Source organism: Calliphora vicina, chromosome 3 (genome assembly GCF_958450345.1).
Source record: "Calliphora vicina chromosome 3, idCalVici1.1, whole genome shotgun sequence".
NCBI classification, from domain to species: Eukaryota; Metazoa; Arthropoda; class Insecta; order Diptera; family Calliphoridae; genus Calliphora; species Calliphora vicina.
Window position 1 is genome coordinate 26,530,422 of NC_088782.1, and position 19,331 is coordinate 26,549,752.

Below are 19,331 nucleotides of genomic sequence, written 5' to 3' on the forward strand. Positions count from 1 at the left end.
ACAATGCCTATTTATTTTTATTATCCCGGAAAGTCGTGGTATCTTACTATTTTTGGGGTCGGGGAATCCATTTTTGATATTTATTTTTGCCTAAAACTCACGTTAGAGGGACTTGCACAGTGGTATGAGAAAAAAAAGAGGGAAATAAATCTGTAACTTCTAAACGCTTAATCCGATTTGAATGAAATTTCACATGCGCAAAGAGGAGTTGTCGAGTTTAAGTTTTGAATTTGGACCTCATGGGCCCACCAGGAGCGGGGTCAGGGGTCCCCAAAGTAGGACACCTCGGGTATGTTCAATTTTAAAAATGATTCTATTTCTTCGTTTGTGTTCCGATTTCAAAAAGATTACGTATATGGAATCTTCTCGTCGAGCTCTACATAAAACCTCAATTATCTCTTATAGCTTAGGAGATATTCGCATTTGAAAATTAAATTTTCAATATTTTTACCCACCCTACTCCAGTTTTTTGATGAGCTCGATTTTTCTTTAATAGGTTTAACAACAAATGTATATATCAAATAAAGAAAGAATTGTCCAAAGTTACATGTATTTGAATTTAAAAAATTTTAAAAAGGCAATTTTTTGCTATTTTTTTTGGGAAAAACGTACTTTTATTCTTTTTAAGTTTTCTAAAAAATTTCTAAGAGGATGTATAATTAATTTGTACTTTTTGAAAAACTAACTTTACATCAAATATTTTAAATGAAAAAAAAAAATTTATAATTTTTGATAACGAGGGGACCAGGTCCATTCAAAAAACGCCTATTTTTTATGTAAAATTCAACTTTAGGGCAAAAATTCTCAAATCGCATAGTCAATATTAAAATATAGAAACCTATTTTGGATGGCCCAATATGTTCTTAATTATTTTGTAAAGGGTTCCGATAACCCCGCCCCTGGTATGGATACTATAGCCAAAAAACGAAAAAATCCCATTTTTGGGATTTTTCAATACTTTTTTGGGAATTACCGGATTCCTGATTATAAATTTCAAAATTTGTTTTTATTTTTCCATTTTCAATAAAAAAATCTATATAAAGGTAAAATTTCATTAAAAAATATTCATAAATAAAAATTTTATTTCAATTTGAAATATTTGTATCGTCGCAAAAATTAAATTAAAAAAATGTTTGTCATATTTTTCGAAGAAGTATTCAATAATTTTTTTAATTGACAAAAGTTATATATATTATTGAAAAATATACAAAATTCCCTAACCATTGATATATAACATGTCTACCTTATGTTTTTTACGTGGCAAATTAATTAGGGAAAACTTAACACCTCGCAGAGAATTTACCTAACACTGTTATTTTCAGTCATAAAAAGGTTCTTGTCTACAACCACTTTTTTACGATCAATCCTTAAATATATAAATAAAAAAAAGTAATTATTTTATATAAAAATATTCTTTATTTAAAAAATGCGTGGAAAACCATACAAATTTAGGAAATGTTTAGGTTATTTCCTATTTATATATAGTATATCGTCACCTAATATGCAAAATAACGTAACATCACTTTTCATAAGTTTATAGGAGATGCAAAAAAAATATAAAAAAAAACTACTTTAGATATAGGAACATTTTTTTATTGAAAATCTGGATTCAGTGAAAGTAGAAATATGTTTTATAAAAAAAATATTTTTTTCAAAGTACTCTTTGAGCTATGCGTCTTACATTATTTTGAATTGTTGTTTTCTAAAATCAAAATAACGTAACATCAATATAAATTTGTATGAAAACATAAAATCTAAAAGAAAAATTTGTTTTTTATTTTAAATAAATATTTTTAAATATATATTTTTTATAATTTAACTAATTATTTAAACTAAATTTTCAAAAAAAAAAAAAAATTAAATTGCAACAAATATGGTAAAATAGTATTTATTTATAAAATTCTCGAAACGTATACGTTATTTTATTTAAGCAAATCATGCAATTTGATGATACGTTGTTTTGAATTTTGGTTATAACTTGGTATTTTTTAATAGTTTAAGATTGAATCGTAATAAATAATTTAAATTTTTTTGATGATACGTTATTTTGCATTTTAGGTAACGATATGCAATATTTTTTAAGCAACTTTCATGGGAGTTTTGTTCCAAAACGCTTAAATTTTGGCGATTTTCTTACTGGGTTGTATTAAAAGAACAGCTTTTAGTTACTCAACTAGCTCCAAATTTGGCTATACATATTAATTGAAAAAGTACAAAAGAACAAAATTAGTTCCATACTAAGAACAAAAATTATTTTGAACATTTCTCATCACCGAAGGGCAGGTTTAACTTCTATATATTGTGGGGTATTAAGGAGTTTTCAACTGAAACTACAACATTTCAACCCTTGATGCGACATTGACATTTTTAAAACATATTTATTTAATTTTTGTGCATTTTTTTTTAACAAACTAAAAAAATTATTAAAAAAATAATACAAACTAAACAAAAAACTGCCAACAAGCATATGTTTGTCTGTTGTAAAATTAAAATTAAAAAAAGTGAAAAAATAACGCCCTAAATAGCAGCCTTTACACAAAAATACTTTCAACAGCTAAACAAAAAAAATAATAATTTATTTAAAAATACCACAAAACAACAACAAAAAAAATCATTAATTTTGTTAAGGCAAGTAATTGATGACTCAATATGGTTTTATCAACAAATAAAAATAAATAATAATAATTATTTTCAAATATAATGTGTAAATGTATGGGTTTGAAGTACTGGTTGGTTGTTATATTGTTTAAAACATAAAATAGAAAAAAAAAATGATTAATTTAATGATTTTTCTTTTTAGATTTGAAATGTGTGTGTGTGTTTTTTTTTAATAATAATTTTCATTTAGTTTTGTTAATAAATGTGGTTGTTGTTGGTTGGGTTGGTAAATTTTAAATGTTTACCTCTTTTTTTCTTGATGGTTGTTGTTGCTGTTTTGTTTTGTTTTGCTAGTGTTTATTATTATTTCTCTTTAGCCGGAATGCTCTTAATGTAGCAGGAGTAGAAAAAAACTGTTTCCTTGATTGTTGTTGCTGTTTGTTGAATCCACTTTTTGAATTATAAAGAGAATTTGTTAGATTCTTGTTTTTTTTTTGTTTGTTTTGTTGTTGCTGCTGATTTGATTTGTGTTTGTGTGTGTCTGTGTTTTTGCCACGATTTCAATTCAAACAACAATGTACCGTATAAAAAATGTGTTTATTGTATGTTGTTGTTGCTTGCTGTTTGTTGTTGTTTTCTTGTCTATTCGTCTAAGAAAACTAGATAAATTTTTTGCTGTTTTTTGTTTGTTTGAAACTAAAATACAAGTTGTTGGCACATTAAAAGAGGTAAGAAGAGAATAGTACTGGTTAGTGATGAAGCTTTTTTTTTATTGCTTTTGCTTTTTATTAGTTGTCTATTGCTTTTACTTGTATTTGCAATAGAGATAGATGATGATGGTGGTTGGTTGGTTGTTTTGGTTTGTTTCTGGTTTTTTCATTTGTTTTTATTGTTGTTGTTATTTATTGAACAACTAACTACCAGTGAGTAAGTGAATGTTAAACAAAATTCAAACACACACGAAGAAATAATCGCTAACTAACAAGCAGCCCGATAGTAGTAGAAGAATTAATGAAAACAACAACGACACGACCGACTCTAAAAACAAACAAAACGGCAAACTAAAGAAAAACACACAAAAAACTAATAGTTAAGCGACAGTTAAAAGACACTAGAAATAGAAAAAGTTTTTTGCACAAAAAACTAATAATTATTAAGATTGTTGTTGTTGTTGTCGTTAGGTTTAAACCGTATAAGAAAACGTCATTTTTATTTATTTATCCTATTGTTTTTTTGCCTAATTTGTTGTTGTTTTTGTTATTTGCCGTTGTTTGCTGCTTTCTTTCGTTTTTATTTATTGGTTGTTGTTGTTGTTGATTTTTGTATTGGTTTTGCATTGCCAACGGTGTTGCCAGAGTGTAGTTAATGTCGATTATCACATGATGATGACGAAATTTTGTTTTATTTATTTGAAATATTGATAAAGGTACAGTGCAACTTCGATACACCGGGCATGCGACAGTCCGGTCACTCCAATAATTCGGAAGCTTTTACATTTCGGACAGTTTAAAATTGTTACCTCTACAATCCGGATTAATTTTTTTTATGCTAGAACAAAACTTAAAAGCCGTTGTATTACCATTTTTACCTCGAATGTTTTGTTATTCACACATGCCATGTTTTTTTTATAATAAACCAAATATAAAACACTAACTTTAAAGGAAAATGGTGATATTTTACAAAGAAAAATTATATGTTCCCTATTCTATTTGTGATTAATAAAATTAAGGAGAAGATAAAATAATTTATTTAGAATACCTCTAATGGACCCGGTAGCTATAGTCCGTACAACTCGATAATTCGACAGAGCCTAAAACCATATGTGTACGGATTGTCGAAGTTGTACTGTATTTAAAGACGACAATACTGAGCACATGAGTCGGTTTGAGTCGTTTCGAAGTTGCGTCTTTTTAAAATTTCTGTGATTTCGAAGTTGCGTCGTTTTTGTTTCAGTTTCCGTCGCATGACTTCGAAGTTGCATCATTAATATGAAAATATTAGTACAAATCTTAAACAGAAAAACGGAATTTCCTTTGGTTAAAATAAATTTTGCAGAAAACATATCAATACCAAGCAATTAAATATTTTGAATGATTTCTTGACAAACCGAATGAATTTAATAATAATTTAAATTTGAAAAGTATTAATACACAGTATTGTCGCCTATAAATACCTCAAAATAAATCAATCCAAATTTATCAGAAATTTGTTGAATAGAAAAATCGTTTGATATCGATCATATGACAGTTGGTTTGTTTTCAAGCGAAATTTGTAAGGATTACGTTATGTAAAATTGTAGGAATAGGAGCAATATACGTGAATAAAATTAGGTGGCAGAATTACATAATTTAGAGTTATAAAAAAAATCTCTTTCAGAAATTTCCGAGAATCTAATGGGTTCATATGTATATTCTTTAAAAATATGGGGTATATTGCGACAATAAGTTTTTAACACGGCAAAATATTGTTCGTAGCCCATATAAGTAAAGGATATTCCAATAGGGAATTCCGTACATTGACAGATGATAGAAGGCATGTTGTTGAAGCTACATTTGTGTTATTGGCTATCATTTATTGAGTTTGTTTTGCCAAATTGTGCAAATGATAATATTGTTTTATCAAAATTTGTGTTTTGTTCGGGAAACTTTCCGCGCGCTTCGCCCATTTAACGGTCGCCAAAATATACCGAAAAGCCATCATCGATCCATTTTTCTTTGAGAACGACCAGGCCATCCCCGTCAAAGGCGAGCGCGATGATTATCAACTTCTTTTGGCATGAATTGTATGAAATGGACATCAACGACATGTGGTTTCAACAGGAGGGCGTTACGTGTCACACAGCTCATGCCATATTTGACATTCTACTAGAGCAATTTGAGGGCATGTTCTTCTCATATGGACCTGATGTGAACTGGCCACCAAGATTGTGCCATTTGACCACGTTATACTTTTTTGTGGACTTTTCTTAAATCGCAGGTCTATGCGAATAAGTCACAAACCATAGTGGACCCCAAAGCCAACATAACATGATGAAGAAGAGCCTGGGTTCTCTTTGAGAACTTTCTAGAACACCCTTCCAGTTTTTGCTTCACCTTATGCATCGACTTTTGTGCTGATTTGGGACGTTGCTAGCTCTTGGCTGTCGCATACTCCTAGAGCCGAGTGCCCCAATGAAATGTAAGGCAGAACGTCTCGTGGTAGCAGCCCTCCGGCATAGGCAATTCTGATTGCTTTATAGCAATCCTTAGATTATTTTATCTTTCAATTTTGACCAAGAAGCTTTTGAAATGTCTATAGTGGTACTTTTTTAAGATACGAAATACTAAATTATTTGCATTGTTTTGATAACAGAAAATCTTAATATTGGTTTCCATTTAAGCTGTATTCAATGGCCAACTTTTGCGTGATAGCATTGTATTCAGAACCAAAATAAAGTTATTTACTAATTATATTAGACCCGTCGAACCAACAAATAATTTTAAATTTTAATTTGAAGAATACACAAATAAAGAAAGAACACTATGTGAAAATGTATAATTCTAATGTTTTAGGAAATTCGTATAAGGAAAAGTAAGTTTTTAATGAGTTTACAAATTAATACATTTCCACAAAGACTGAGTAGTGTTTATTGAAGCACTTAAAAAGTAGCTGAGGTGCTGAATGAATTATTAGTAGATGACGAAAGAGCTGTAAAAAGTATTTCAGTACTAAATATTCCATCACTTGTTGATCCCCAATTGTTGTTCGAATTTTATGTGAAACTGGAGGACAACAAATAAGTTGGCGTTCGTTTTTTAATTATAACATCAGATACACATACATACAAATTCATGAGAATTTTGCTATTGAAAATCTGCAAAATTGGTCCATAAATATTACCTAAAAGTTACGACTACCTTGATTGTATGATAAATGTTTTCCTATATCTTGGATATTAAGCTTTTATCTTTCCAGTGAAGTATATCACAGCAATTACATCGATCTAAAAAAATTCTCAAACTTTTTTAAGGTCATAAGAATTTGTGTTCTGCTGTAAGAGTTATTGTTATAATTTATATGCTGATTTTCTATAGAGAACGAGTACTTTGAGTGGAAATTTAACATGTGTTTTGTTATTGTAAAATAAACAAAATACACGTAAAACATCCACTCAAAGCACTCGTTCGGTATAGAAAAACAGCACAGTAATAATATAGACTAGATAATTTATAAATATAATGTAAAGCATTTTCTAGGCCACTACGACTTTCATCAACAATCTTTGTGTCAAATATAGTTATGATAATTAAAGGGTGTGATCATAGATAAATACACATAGATCGGAAACTCACCTAACTCAGTTGTCAAAAATCTAAGTAGTGAGAATGTATTAGTACAAAAAAATATGCGAAAACAAAAACAAAAGTCGTACCTAAATCTTATTTTTTTTTTGTTTGAGTACGCATAAAGCGAAAACTAGAAAAAACTCAATCAAAAAATGTTCTCAAAATATCACACATACTAGTGTTGTTTTTGTTTTCACATAGTTTTTTTTACTAATACATTCTCCGCGCCTTGGGTTTTGACAACTGGGTTAGGTCTTTGACAGGAGAGTTTCCGATATTTTAAATAAGTACTTTATTAACAAAACTTCTAAAATCATATTTCTTTTACTCTTATTGAGTGCGAACGAAATTTTTGAGCATTTTATATGTTTTAAATTAAAATTATTATTTATTGCAGTTTTTTATTTATTTATTAATTTAATAGGAATTTATTAATTTATATTTATGACCAAAACTATTTTTTTATTAAGACTTGTTTAATTGTTTAGTAGATATTTGGAATGTAGTTCCCAACTAGTGATTGGAAATGCTACTGATATTTCGAAAATCTGGAACCATTTGAACATCTGGCAACACTGTGGATTTTGTACATTGTTTTTTCATTTTATTATTTTTTTGTTCGTATTTAATTTATTTACTTTTTTTGTTTGCTATTTAAAGATATTTTTTTCGAATTCGTACAAAACCGCACCATAAAGATATTTTACAAATACAAAATAACAATAATAAAAAAGCACACACACAAACACACTTCGTAATTTTACGGAAATAGGGTTTGAATAGCAAAAAAAAAATTGCAAAAATTAAAAAAAAAATAATAAAATATCAAATTTGTTGTTGAAAAAAGTAAACACGTCAACACAGATTATTAAAATATAAAATACTTTCTTTTTTTGTTTTTGTTATTTTTTTTTATTTCATGGAGAGATGGGTTTTTCTTAAAAATATTTATTTCTCAAGAAATTTCTTTTCTTTTTTTAAAAAAAAGCTTTATGACTTGGCAAAACGCAATTTAATGCAATTTATTATTTTTTATAAAATTTGTATTTATTTTAATTATTATACCTTTTATTTTTGCTTAAATTAATAGAAATTTATTAAATATTTCTTTTTATTTCAAATTTGCACTTTAAAAAATAACGATAATGACGTTTAACTGACTTTTTATTTCTTTGTTGCTTATTTATTTTTTTTGTAAACCACTTTATGAGACGTTAACAACGACCTTTAAAATTTGTATGAATTTTTTTTTATTCTTCTTTATTTTTTTTTTGGATTTTTTTTTGTATTAAAACTTTCGAGCAACACTTTTTTGTTATTTGTTCTTAACCAACAACCCTACTTGTAGTTCAATTCAGTAAAGACTGAAATTATTTTTGCCAAAGTCCCCTCAAAACTCAAACATAAACAGCCGGTTGTTATCTTTTGCTCCACTACTTTAAAATACACTAACAACAATACTCATATACGCTCTCTCATTCACTCACTTGGGCATTCTCTTTTTCTCCACTTACTAATGCGCATTCTCTATTTTAAACTAATGTTAATCAAATTCTCTTTTTTTTAAAAAATATTTATTAAATTAAACAGCAACAATGACAACAACAACAACGCAAGACAACTGTACAAAAGAAAAACAACACAAAAATACCGGCATATTTTTACAGTAACAAAACTCTTATCACTACCAACTACACACTCCAAAAATAAGCAACCAAAAAATACTCTCACTTTGTAAGTATCGCTCGTAAGTATCTTTTTGTTTAAATCTTTCAATATGTATCTTAAAAATGTCTTAATTGTTTTAACATTTATTTATTTTAATTATTTACTTTTTTAGTATCTTGTATTTAATTTCAGTTGGTTATAAATTAATTAATATTAATCCATATGTTTGCTTATTTTAAGTTCAGTTTTATTTTGTTTATCTATCAAATGTGTTCTCTTTAACTTTGGGTTGCCAGCTGCAGTTTTTGTTCTACTTAAAAATAAAAAAATAAAAATCCCACAAAATTCCCACTTCAAAGAAATTATGTTTTTTATTCAATTCAATTAATAACTTCATAATATACAATTTAACCGAGTTTCCTTAAAGATTAAACGATTTAATAACTAAATAAAACAAAAATTTAAATAGTACTCAGCGACTTGAGTTTCCACACACGAATACCGTTCTACTGTCTGTTAGTAGAAATTTGACTGTATATTTCGAATAGTTATCTTATATGCCGAATCTTATATACCACAAAATTATTTTGGCTAAAAAATGTTGTTGGTAAAAACTAATTTTGGTGATTTTTGTCACGATTTTTTGCATATATCTCAGCCATATGTGGAAAATTTCGATATTGAATATTAATCTAAGGACTATTGCGGATATATTGATGTATCAATAATGTATATAAGTTATTTGGCGGATTCGTAAAGTTGATTTCAACATACTATATATCGACTATATCGACTTTATGGGGTCCAAATGAAAAATGTGGAAATTACAAACGGAATGATTAAGGGTGAAGGGTATAAAAACCATGACTACTTTGAATTTGTTTGCCTATTTGACCTATATCACTAAGTCATACTTATAAGTAAATTAAGATGTCATATACATTAGGATGACAGTCATGTAAAACCATAATGCTGAACATTTTTAGTAAAATCGGAAAGAGGTTGCACATGTTATTTGAAGATTTGGGTGTTTTATTAGGTTATTTGTAGCTTTTGTAAAAATTTATTCAAAATATTGGCCAGCCTTTCTGGCAACATATGAATTCCGAGCCAAAAGAACTGCTCATCTTTTGAGGCCAAGAACGGATCAAGCCATTATCGGATATTTGGTTCCAAAGTGAAGCGTATCCCAGAGAGAGCGTCCTACATCGATCGAAACAATAGTATTCGGAGGGTGCAAGATGTGGACTATAAGGCGGGTGAGGCAAAACTTCACAACAACTTCTTTCTTAATAGTTTTTAACAGGTATTGCAACATGTGGCCGAGAGATGTCATGATAGAATTTTACGATGGATGGCAGCAAATTCTGGGCGTTTTTCAGTAAATGTTTGCTTCAATGCACTGTGATGGTATTGCCAGATTTCAGCAGCTCATAATAGAACCCTTTGGTCTCACCAAATACCGAGCATTATCTTAGTGCCATGTATATTTGGCTTTGGTGTCAATTCGGCTGGTTGGCCGGTCTTCACATACGATCTCTTACGCTTAGGGTTATCGTAATGGATACATTTTTCATTGCAAGTTATGATTCGGTACAAAAATGATTTTCTTTTATAGCGTTGAACAGACATACATACAAAATCGTCTTTAAAGATCTCTCAGCTTCAATTCGTATGGTACCCAATTTTCATGTTTTTGGTTGAATCCTTGAGTAGCTCGCAATGATTTTGCAAGCTCTTGTTGAGTTTCACAACAATCATCATCGAGTAATGTCTCCAATTTGTGGTCTTCAAACTTTTTTGGCTGGCCTCGGCGATCTTTGTCTTCCGTGTCAAAATCACTACTTCTGAACCGCACAAATCACATCTCGCATGTTGCAACCGATAAAACACATTCACCATAAGCTTCGGTAATCTCAACAAGAGTTTGAAAAATTATTGGAAGCTACTCAAGCAGCAATTTCAAAACGTTTGCGAGCAGCAGGATTCACCCAAAAGCAGAGAAATTGGCCAAAAGATCTTGAAAAATGATTTTGCATGTCCGAAATGATGTTTGAACGCTATAAAAGAAAATCATTTTTGCACCGAAGCGTAAGAGATCGTACGTGAATCCCGGCCAACCAGTCGAATCGACACCAAAGTCAACTATCCATGGGGCTAAAGCAGGCGCGGATACTGGTCAACCATTTGGGGGGGAAAATTAAAATTTGTTCTACATTTTTCTTTTTATTCCTTTTTTATGTATATGAACAATTTTCGGTTTTGGGGGGGGGTAAATTTTTTATTTCACCCCCTCTGGATCCGCGCCTGGGCTAATGTAATGCTCTGTATTTGGTGGGAGTAAAAGGGTCAAATCTATTATGTGCTACTGAAATCTGGCCAGACCATCACATGGAACCTGTACGAACGCAACTGATTCTTTTGAAGCGAGAATTTGGCGAAAAACTGCCAGAGTATGCGGCCAAACATGAAACCGTAATATTACATCATGACAAAGCTCGGCCACATTATGCAATACCTGTTAAAAACTATTTAGAAAGAAGTGGTTTGAAAGTTTTGCCTCACCCGTCTTATAGTCCAGACCTTGCCCCTTCCCAATAATATTTATTTCAATCGATGCAGAACGCTCTCTCTGGGATACGCTTCATTTCAGAATAGAGTATACGAACTTGACATGATTCGTTATTGGCCTCAAAAGAGAAGAAATGTCAAAAAAATTTATATTTAATCATCTAAGGGCAACTAAAATACAAAAACTATTTTAAATTGGTATTTTGTGAACCTCTATTCGTTATCGGATTTTGCTCAAATTTTCAGATTTTTTTTTTTTAAAAAATTTTGTTATTCAAAAATGGTTTTTAATCGTGGTGAAAGATACACAGAGAAAACAGTTTTGTTGTGATAACCGAATTTGTATCCAATCGAATTAGTTGTCGAGTGTTGCTGTCAAATTTAAGTTGGTGTGACAAAATTTCGGATATTTCAAAAGTAATTCTTCTTTCTCAACTGACTTTCTTTTTCTAGAACCGAAAAAATATGTGTGAATATAATCGAAACATTCTATTGGATACAAATTTGGTCATCACAACGAATATGTTTTCTCTGTGTATGAAAATTTCTTAACTGGCGAAATAGCTTTCTTACTTGTTTATTGTTTAATTTTTGTAATTCTTCTCAATTATTTGCAAATCTTGGTACAGTCGTTTCTCTTGTTCATCGATAGTTTATCCAAAGTTGTTTGAGAAGAGTAACTGAAGAAAATTTATCTGAAACGACATTCGAACATATATTTTGAGGCAATTCCCCAAATGATTTTAACTATATTATTAGCTTGTATTGATTAATATTTCTATTCATTTCAAATTCGTTAATTACTATTTGGTGAACTTGACTAGGTATACATATTCAACAATCATTTGATATTTTTCATCTCTTATCTTGAAAACTGGACGTAATTAATCTGCCTTGATTTTACACTACATTCGTGGTATTTTTACTAAAATATGTATTAAATATTCTATCTAAATATTTAAATTAATAAATTTTTGTGTAATTTGTTTTAATATTTTTTTCTTTAATGGCAGCCCTGATTTTACTAACTCTCCTTCTATCTCTTTGTATGGAAAAAAAGAGCAAGTAAAATTATTTTGCATTGAGTGTTTAGTGAGAGTGTGTTGTTATTTTATTTTCCTTATTTCTTCTTCTGCTTCTTCTTTCTGATTCAATGAACAAGTGTATTGTTGTCGTAGAGCTGAGTCAGCCCAGCACCACCCAACTTTAACTACTTGTCACAGTGGACTGGAATTGGGTAAAAAAATAATATCAATGAAATCTAGCAGAATATATTTTTTATTTATAAGGCAGTATGATGGATATTTTAACATGTATCTCTTGGATATTTTGGTGGGTATTTGTTGGGTATGCCAATATAAGGAAACAACTTTGAACTGAGATTCTCTCATTTCTATAGAATAATTTGAACAGCAGGGAAGGAGTTGATACTGTTGAGTTCTCCAGAAGTTTAAAAACATTAACATCAATACAAATAGAGTCTGAGAAATATATTTATTAAAATATGAATTATTGCAAATATTTTACAATTCTGTCCCATAGTGGTCACGTCACATATTAAACAACAGCACTCTTACACATACCGTTAAAATGTGAGTAAGAAATATTCAAAGTAAATGTCATCATTGTGTTATCAAATTGAGTACAAGAAGGAAAATAAAGACAAAACTAACAAATAATAGAAACCAAAACAAAATAAACAAATAAAACTCTGGACACTCTGAATTTCAGAGTCTGAAATAAGGAAACTCATACATACACACGCATGCATTAAATTTCAATTTGAAATTCCCCGAATAAAGCGAACGAATGAATGCAAAACAGCAAAACAGCAAAATTCAACAAAAATGTTTATTGAAAATGAAATGAAATAGAATTAAACAAAATATTTGCAACTCATACATACAAAGATATTAAAAAAATAATAAAAAAACATACTATCACTGACTGGCACAAAAATTAAACAAAAAACGAAAAAAAAATTAACAAAATAAATAAACAATTTGCAAAAAAAAAAAAAATAGAAATAATGAATTGAAAATAAATGTAAAAAAAGCACAGAAGAGCAAATTAGAACAGCAATGAATACAATTGAAAAAAAATCCCCTTTTTAAAAGCATTCCTCACAAGTAGACTCTCCACTCGTATGGGCATTAAAATAAATATTTTCGGGAAATATTAATATGTATAACAAATAAATATGTATTTTCTAGTACATATTTAAAATATAAACAATTTGTCTGAATTTTAAAGAGTCGTGACTCTTGATGGTGTCATGACGGAGTTGCTGTATGTTTAATAATTATTTATTTTTCTAAAGATACCATGATCAACTACATCAAATTATGTGAAAACATTTTTGAAATACAGGTTCAGAAATATTAGGAGCTGGCTGGCATAATTGCGAACGTAAAAAAATACGGTGGAATATATTTTCAAATTCCAATTTGACTTGTTTTTAAATACGAGGGCGGGTCAATGACTCCGTGACCTTTTGAATTTCACACCACTTAACTGAAAAGGCAACAATGCTCTTGTCACCAGACATCTGTCAGTTGATTCCTTTTTTTTAGTATGTGTTTGACAGGAGAAAATAGAAAAACGTGAATTTCGTGTGCTCATGAAGCATTATTTTTGGCGGAAAAAATCTCACTCAAGCCAAGGCTTAGCTTGATAATACTATGAGAACTCTGCACCACCGATTTCAATGGTAAAAAAGTGTTTTACTGAATTTCGTTGTGGCCGTACAAGCATGGAAGATGCCGAACATTCTGGATGCCAAGTTGAAACAATTTAAGAGAGCTCAATTCCGCTGTGCCGAATGTTATATATCCATACACCAAATTATACTTTAAAATAAATTTTTTAAATATTTTTAGGTAAACAAAATATTTTTTTTTTAAATTTATTTTAAAAAAGTTTTTCCGAATTATTTTTTTTTTAAATTTATGAAAAAAAAAATTTTTTTTGTTAAAAAAAATTCGAGTTAAAAAATATTTTTCCCAATTTGGACCCATTGTAGGTTCAACTTACTATAGCCTTATATACATCGTTGCAATGGGCTTTGAAATATCTATCATTGGATAACCATATTGTCTATATTAATGACTTAGTAAACCAAATATAGATCAAAAAGAAGCCACAAATCGAGGTTATCCCGGTTTTTTCCTTATATCTCAGCCATTTATGGACCGATATTGTCGAAATAGCAACCGAGCCGGAAGAATTCCCGATATATTGATATATGAATCGTGTATGTAAGTTATTTGAGGGCTACGGAAAGTTGATGTCAACATACAGACGGACATGGCTATATCGACTTCGCTATCTATAACGACCAGAAAATTCATGTAATACTTTATTGAAAAATATGACAAAAAATATTTTTTATTGAATTTTTGCATAGAAACAAATTTTTCGATTTGAAATTAAATTTTTATTTATATGTAAATAGTTTTTAATGAAATTTTACAGTTATGTAGATTTTTCTATTCAAAATGGAAAAATAAAAACGAAAAATTCCAAAAATGGGAATTTTTAGTTTTTTGGCTATAATAGCCTTACCAGGGTAGGCGTTATCGGAATCCTTTACAAATTAATTATAAACATATTGGGCCATCTAAAATCGGTTACTATATTTTGATATCGAATATGCGATTTGAGAATTTTTGCCCTAAAGTTTAATTTTACATAAAAAATAGGTGTTTTTGAATGGACCTGGTCCCCTCGGCAACAACAATTTTTAATTTTTTTTTTCATTTAAAATATTTTATGAAAACTTAGCTTTCAGAAAGTATAAATTCCTTATACATCGTCTTAGAAATTTTTTGCGATAACTTAAAAAGAAAAAAAGTTATTTTTTCCCAAAAAATTTGCGAAAAATCGCCTTTTTAACATTTTATAAATTCAAATGCATATAACTTTGGACTTAGTCATTATTTTTAAATAATTTTTCTTCTTTGACACATACATTTGTTGTTAGTGCAATAAAGGAAAACTGAAGAAAGTCGGGAAATATTTGGATACGCTGTTATCAAAAAACTGGAGTAGGGTGGCTAAAAATGTTGAAAATTTATTTTTTAAATACGAATATCTCCTAAGTTATAAGAGATAATTGACAACTACGAGGTTGTCAATTTGTAGTGCTGAGAAGATTCAATATATGTATGTAATTTTTTTGAAATCGGAACTCAATCGAAGAAATATGATCGTTTTAAAAATGTAACATACCCGAGGTGTCCTACTTTGAGGACTCTTGATCACGTTCAAAACTTAAACTCGACAACACTTCTTCTTTGCGCATGTGAAATTTCATTCAAACCAATCTAATCATTTAGAAGTTACAGATTTATTTCCCTCTTTTTTTATACCACTGAGTGTCGCTTACGATAAATTCGTTTACTGTAAAATGTAAACATTAACTTACGATAAAATCTTACCCCCTATATTTTTGAAGTTATTAACAATTTTGATATTCTGACAACGCTAAAACATCAGTCGGTCCATAAAATTTTAATTTCAGCAATAAAAAAATTTTTTGAAAATGTCGCTTACGATAATTTGGCGCTAAGGGCTCGAAATGCAGTTTCCATGGCAAAAATCAGTGAATTAGGCTACGAAATGATCCCTCCCTCTTCCGACCTATTCTCCGGATTTAGCACCGAGTGACTATTTCTTGATTCCAATCCTGAAGAACTGTCTCGTCGGAAAGAGATTTGACTTCAACGATGAAATCATCTCAGAAACAAATACCTACTTTAATGACCTCGACAAATTGGAGAAACAAAGGAGACTTTGTTGAAAAATAAAATAATTTTTTATACATAAACCTGTGTTTCACAGCACCAGAATCGAATATTTTACAAAAAAATTAAAATTATTTTTTTTTAAATCTCTACTGGAATAATTTTAAATCATAAAAAGAAACATTAAATCAAAAATTTTACTGTAAAGTATGGAGAAAATCGGGCATTATTTTGGTGGAGTCAAAAAAGTAAATTTTTTAAAAGCTCATAAAAAGACTGTTTGATTGAAATGTTTGAAAGTTTAATATTAGAATCAGAGAGAAAATATGCAGCAGTTACACATACGACTATTGTTTTTGTTTTCACATAGTTTTTTCACTAATAAATTCTCACCTCTTAGGTTTTGGACAACTGAGTTAGGTCTTTGACAGGAGAGTATCCGATTTATGTGCATTTATCTATGATTAGAATATTTTTAATTAAAAATTGTATGCACTTGGGGTCAAAATCGCCCCAGGAGTTTTTGACCTTAAAGGCGCATTTAATTGGCAATTTTAAAGATACAATTTCAACATTGAGTCTTTAATCATTAAAATTGTAGCAGTATTAAATAAAGTAAATGAGAATGAGATTAAAAAGCAGCCTCCTAAAACGTTAAATTGCTGTATTTAATACTAGTATGTTTTCAGCAATAACCCAGATAAACATGGAAGTTTGAACTTAAATTGTGAATAATTTAAAATTGAAGATTTAATGAGAGGTTTCAATTTACTCTTGATATCAAATGAAAAAGCCATCAGTATTGAAAAGTACGACTTTGGGTTTGCTGGGAATAAACTACATAATTGGGCGAGTATCTGCTAAATAACCCACTTGACCGAAGATTCGAAAACAAATGAAGGCTTACCAAAGGGAATATTCGCTCTTGATCAGCTAACTTTCGAAATCGAAACTTCTTCATCCACAAACTAAGCCCTTTTTCTTCCTTCCACTCACAAATCGTATATGGATAAACGTTTAGGAAGTCACGATGGCCATGTGGGTACTAGTTAGTAGAGACTATTTTTTCATTATTATTTATTTGTATTGAATTGACATCTTTTTAATAGAATAAATGAAAAACACAATTGAATAAGCCCATATGGAAAAACCACCATGAAGAGAGGCAAACTATAGACTACGTACATTTCTTATTTCTTACATTTGTGTTTGTAGTTACTGTGAGTTTGTATAATTGCAAAGCTATTAAAGACATATTTACATTAGGGTGGAACTAAGAAAATAATAGTCAATGAAAAATTACCATATTTTAAGATACAATTTCTCTAAATATTAAAACTAAGTCTTGTAGTTGTTGAGCTAGATCTAAATACTAAAATGTTGTTTACATGTTTTTCTTATTTTGGGGTGATTGATTTAAAAATGCGATTTTTGTTTTTAATAATTTATATGTAATTTTGAAGGGTACATATCTGTCATTTATTCTCAATTAGTTAATGAACATTATAGTGTAAACAACAAAGTTTTTTTTTGCTTCGAAAATGTTGATTTTTGTGTCAATGAATCGTCATATGCGGGAAGTTTTGCTTTAATCCTTTAATTTGAAATAAGTGACAAATAAGTGCTTCAGCGCAGCTATTGTTCACCAAAGCTTGCGGTGAATGTGTTAAATTGGTTTCAATGTGCGAGAGATGGTTTGTGCGGTTTAGAAGTGATGATTTTGACATGGTAGACAAAGATCGCCAGCCAAACAAGTTTAAAGACCAAGAATTGGAGATATTACTCTATGAAGATTTATGTAAAACTCAAAAAGAGCATGCAAAATCATTCCCTGCTTTTGAATGAATCAAATTGGGTACCATACGAATTGAAGCCGAGAGACATTGAACGACGATTTTGTATGTCTGAAATATTGCTTGAACGCTATAAAGGAAAATCATTTTTGCACCGAATCATTACTTGTGATGATAAATGGATCCATTACAATAACCCGAAGCGAAAGAGATCGTAAGTGAAGCCCGGCAATCAGCCGAATCGACACCAAAGCCATATGTCTATGGCGCTAAGGTATATCTCTGTATTTGGTGGGAGCAAAAGGGTTATATCTATTATGACCTGCTGAAATATGACCAGACCACCACACGGAACCTGTACCCAACGCAACTGATTTGTTTGAAGCGAACATTGGACGACAAAGGCCTAGAATATGCGGCCAGATATGAAACCGTAATAATCTATCACGACAACTCTCGCAACACTTGTTAAAAAGTATTTAAAACGAAGTGTTGGGGATGTTTTGCCTCACCCGCTTTATAGTCCAGACCGTGTCCCGTCCGACTACACTTCAGAATGGAGTATCCGAAATTGGCTTGATTCATTATTTGCCTCAAAAGATGAGCTGTTCTTTTGGCTCGGAATTCATATATTGCTAAAAAGATGGGAAAAGGTAGTAGCTAACAATGGAAAATATTTTGAATTAATTTATATTGTAGAAATATTTCAAAATAGAAGCTAAAATCGATCAGAACCACCTTATTGTATGGATATATGTTTGCTTGTTTGTGATAAATTGATAGTTAGCATGGAATGTGTGTGTGTACTACGTTTGTATGTGGGAGAAGAGGAAATCCGTGCATTTCTAGGTGATGCTCAATACATGTACATTAAGGTGGCCCACAAAAAAAGGGTTTTGATGTACCCAACTAAAATTAAAGTTTAATTCATTCTAAGTTAGCGTTTCTTTAAAAATGTTGTCTTAGCATCAGTAATTGGTGAGCTGCATTAAAGAATATAAAGATCCTTTTTTAAGTTTTTGTAATTTTTTTCATATTTCGCCTAGAAAATATATGAAATATCTTGTGAAAGGTGTTTGAAATTATGGCATTACTACAAAAATATTCGAACTTTTGCTAAAAAGTGTTTAAATATAAATATTTAAAATAAATAGTTTAAATTAAGACGTTATAAACATCATATTATTTCATCCAAACGAGTTTTTCCGTTTATCGAAATTAAATTTGGTTTGAATTTTTGGAAACCTATTTTCTTCCCCTATCTGATGTTAGCTATATATTAAATGTTTTACCTAGAATATCTATAAAGTCGTAAACAATATTTTTTTTATTATTTAACATTAAAATTGTTAATCACAAACTTTAAATAATTCTATGTCAAATTTTAAACAAATAAGAGAAATATATTCGGCTGTGTCGATTCTTGTATACCCACCATCAATATGTGACATGGGAGTAGGGTCAATTATGGACTGATCCTAACAAAATTTGATAGAAATATTTAGGTTCATACAATTATGAATGATCAAGTAATTTTCTGAGGGGGACCTTGTAAGGGGACTACGGAAAAATGTTGCACGATTTTCGCCATAGCTTACAGTATAATTTCAGAGTAGTTAGATCTTATTTTT

The 19,331-nt window shown here is 29.8% G+C and overlaps 2 protein-coding genes across 7 annotated transcripts in view; both read right to left on the reverse strand.

Annotated features, from left to right (window-relative positions):
- Nucleotides 1-19,331, reverse strand: part of nSyb (neuronal Synaptobrevin) — a 311,043-nt gene that overhangs the window by 168,506 nt on the left and 123,206 nt on the right. The window lies entirely within an intron of this gene.
- Nucleotides 1-19,331, reverse strand: part of shep (alan shepard) — a 624,596-nt gene that overhangs the window by 105,736 nt on the left and 499,529 nt on the right. For 2 of the 6 annotated variants that reach the window (XM_065504094.1, XM_065504093.1), the window contains exon 1: nucleotides 7,989-8,403. The exons of the other annotated variants lie outside the window; for them this stretch is intronic. The gene's annotated coding sequence lies outside the window, so the exon portion shown is untranslated. Of the gene's footprint in view, nucleotides 1-7,988; nucleotides 8,404-19,331 lie in introns of those variants that run through there. 6 annotated transcript variants of the gene reach the window in all.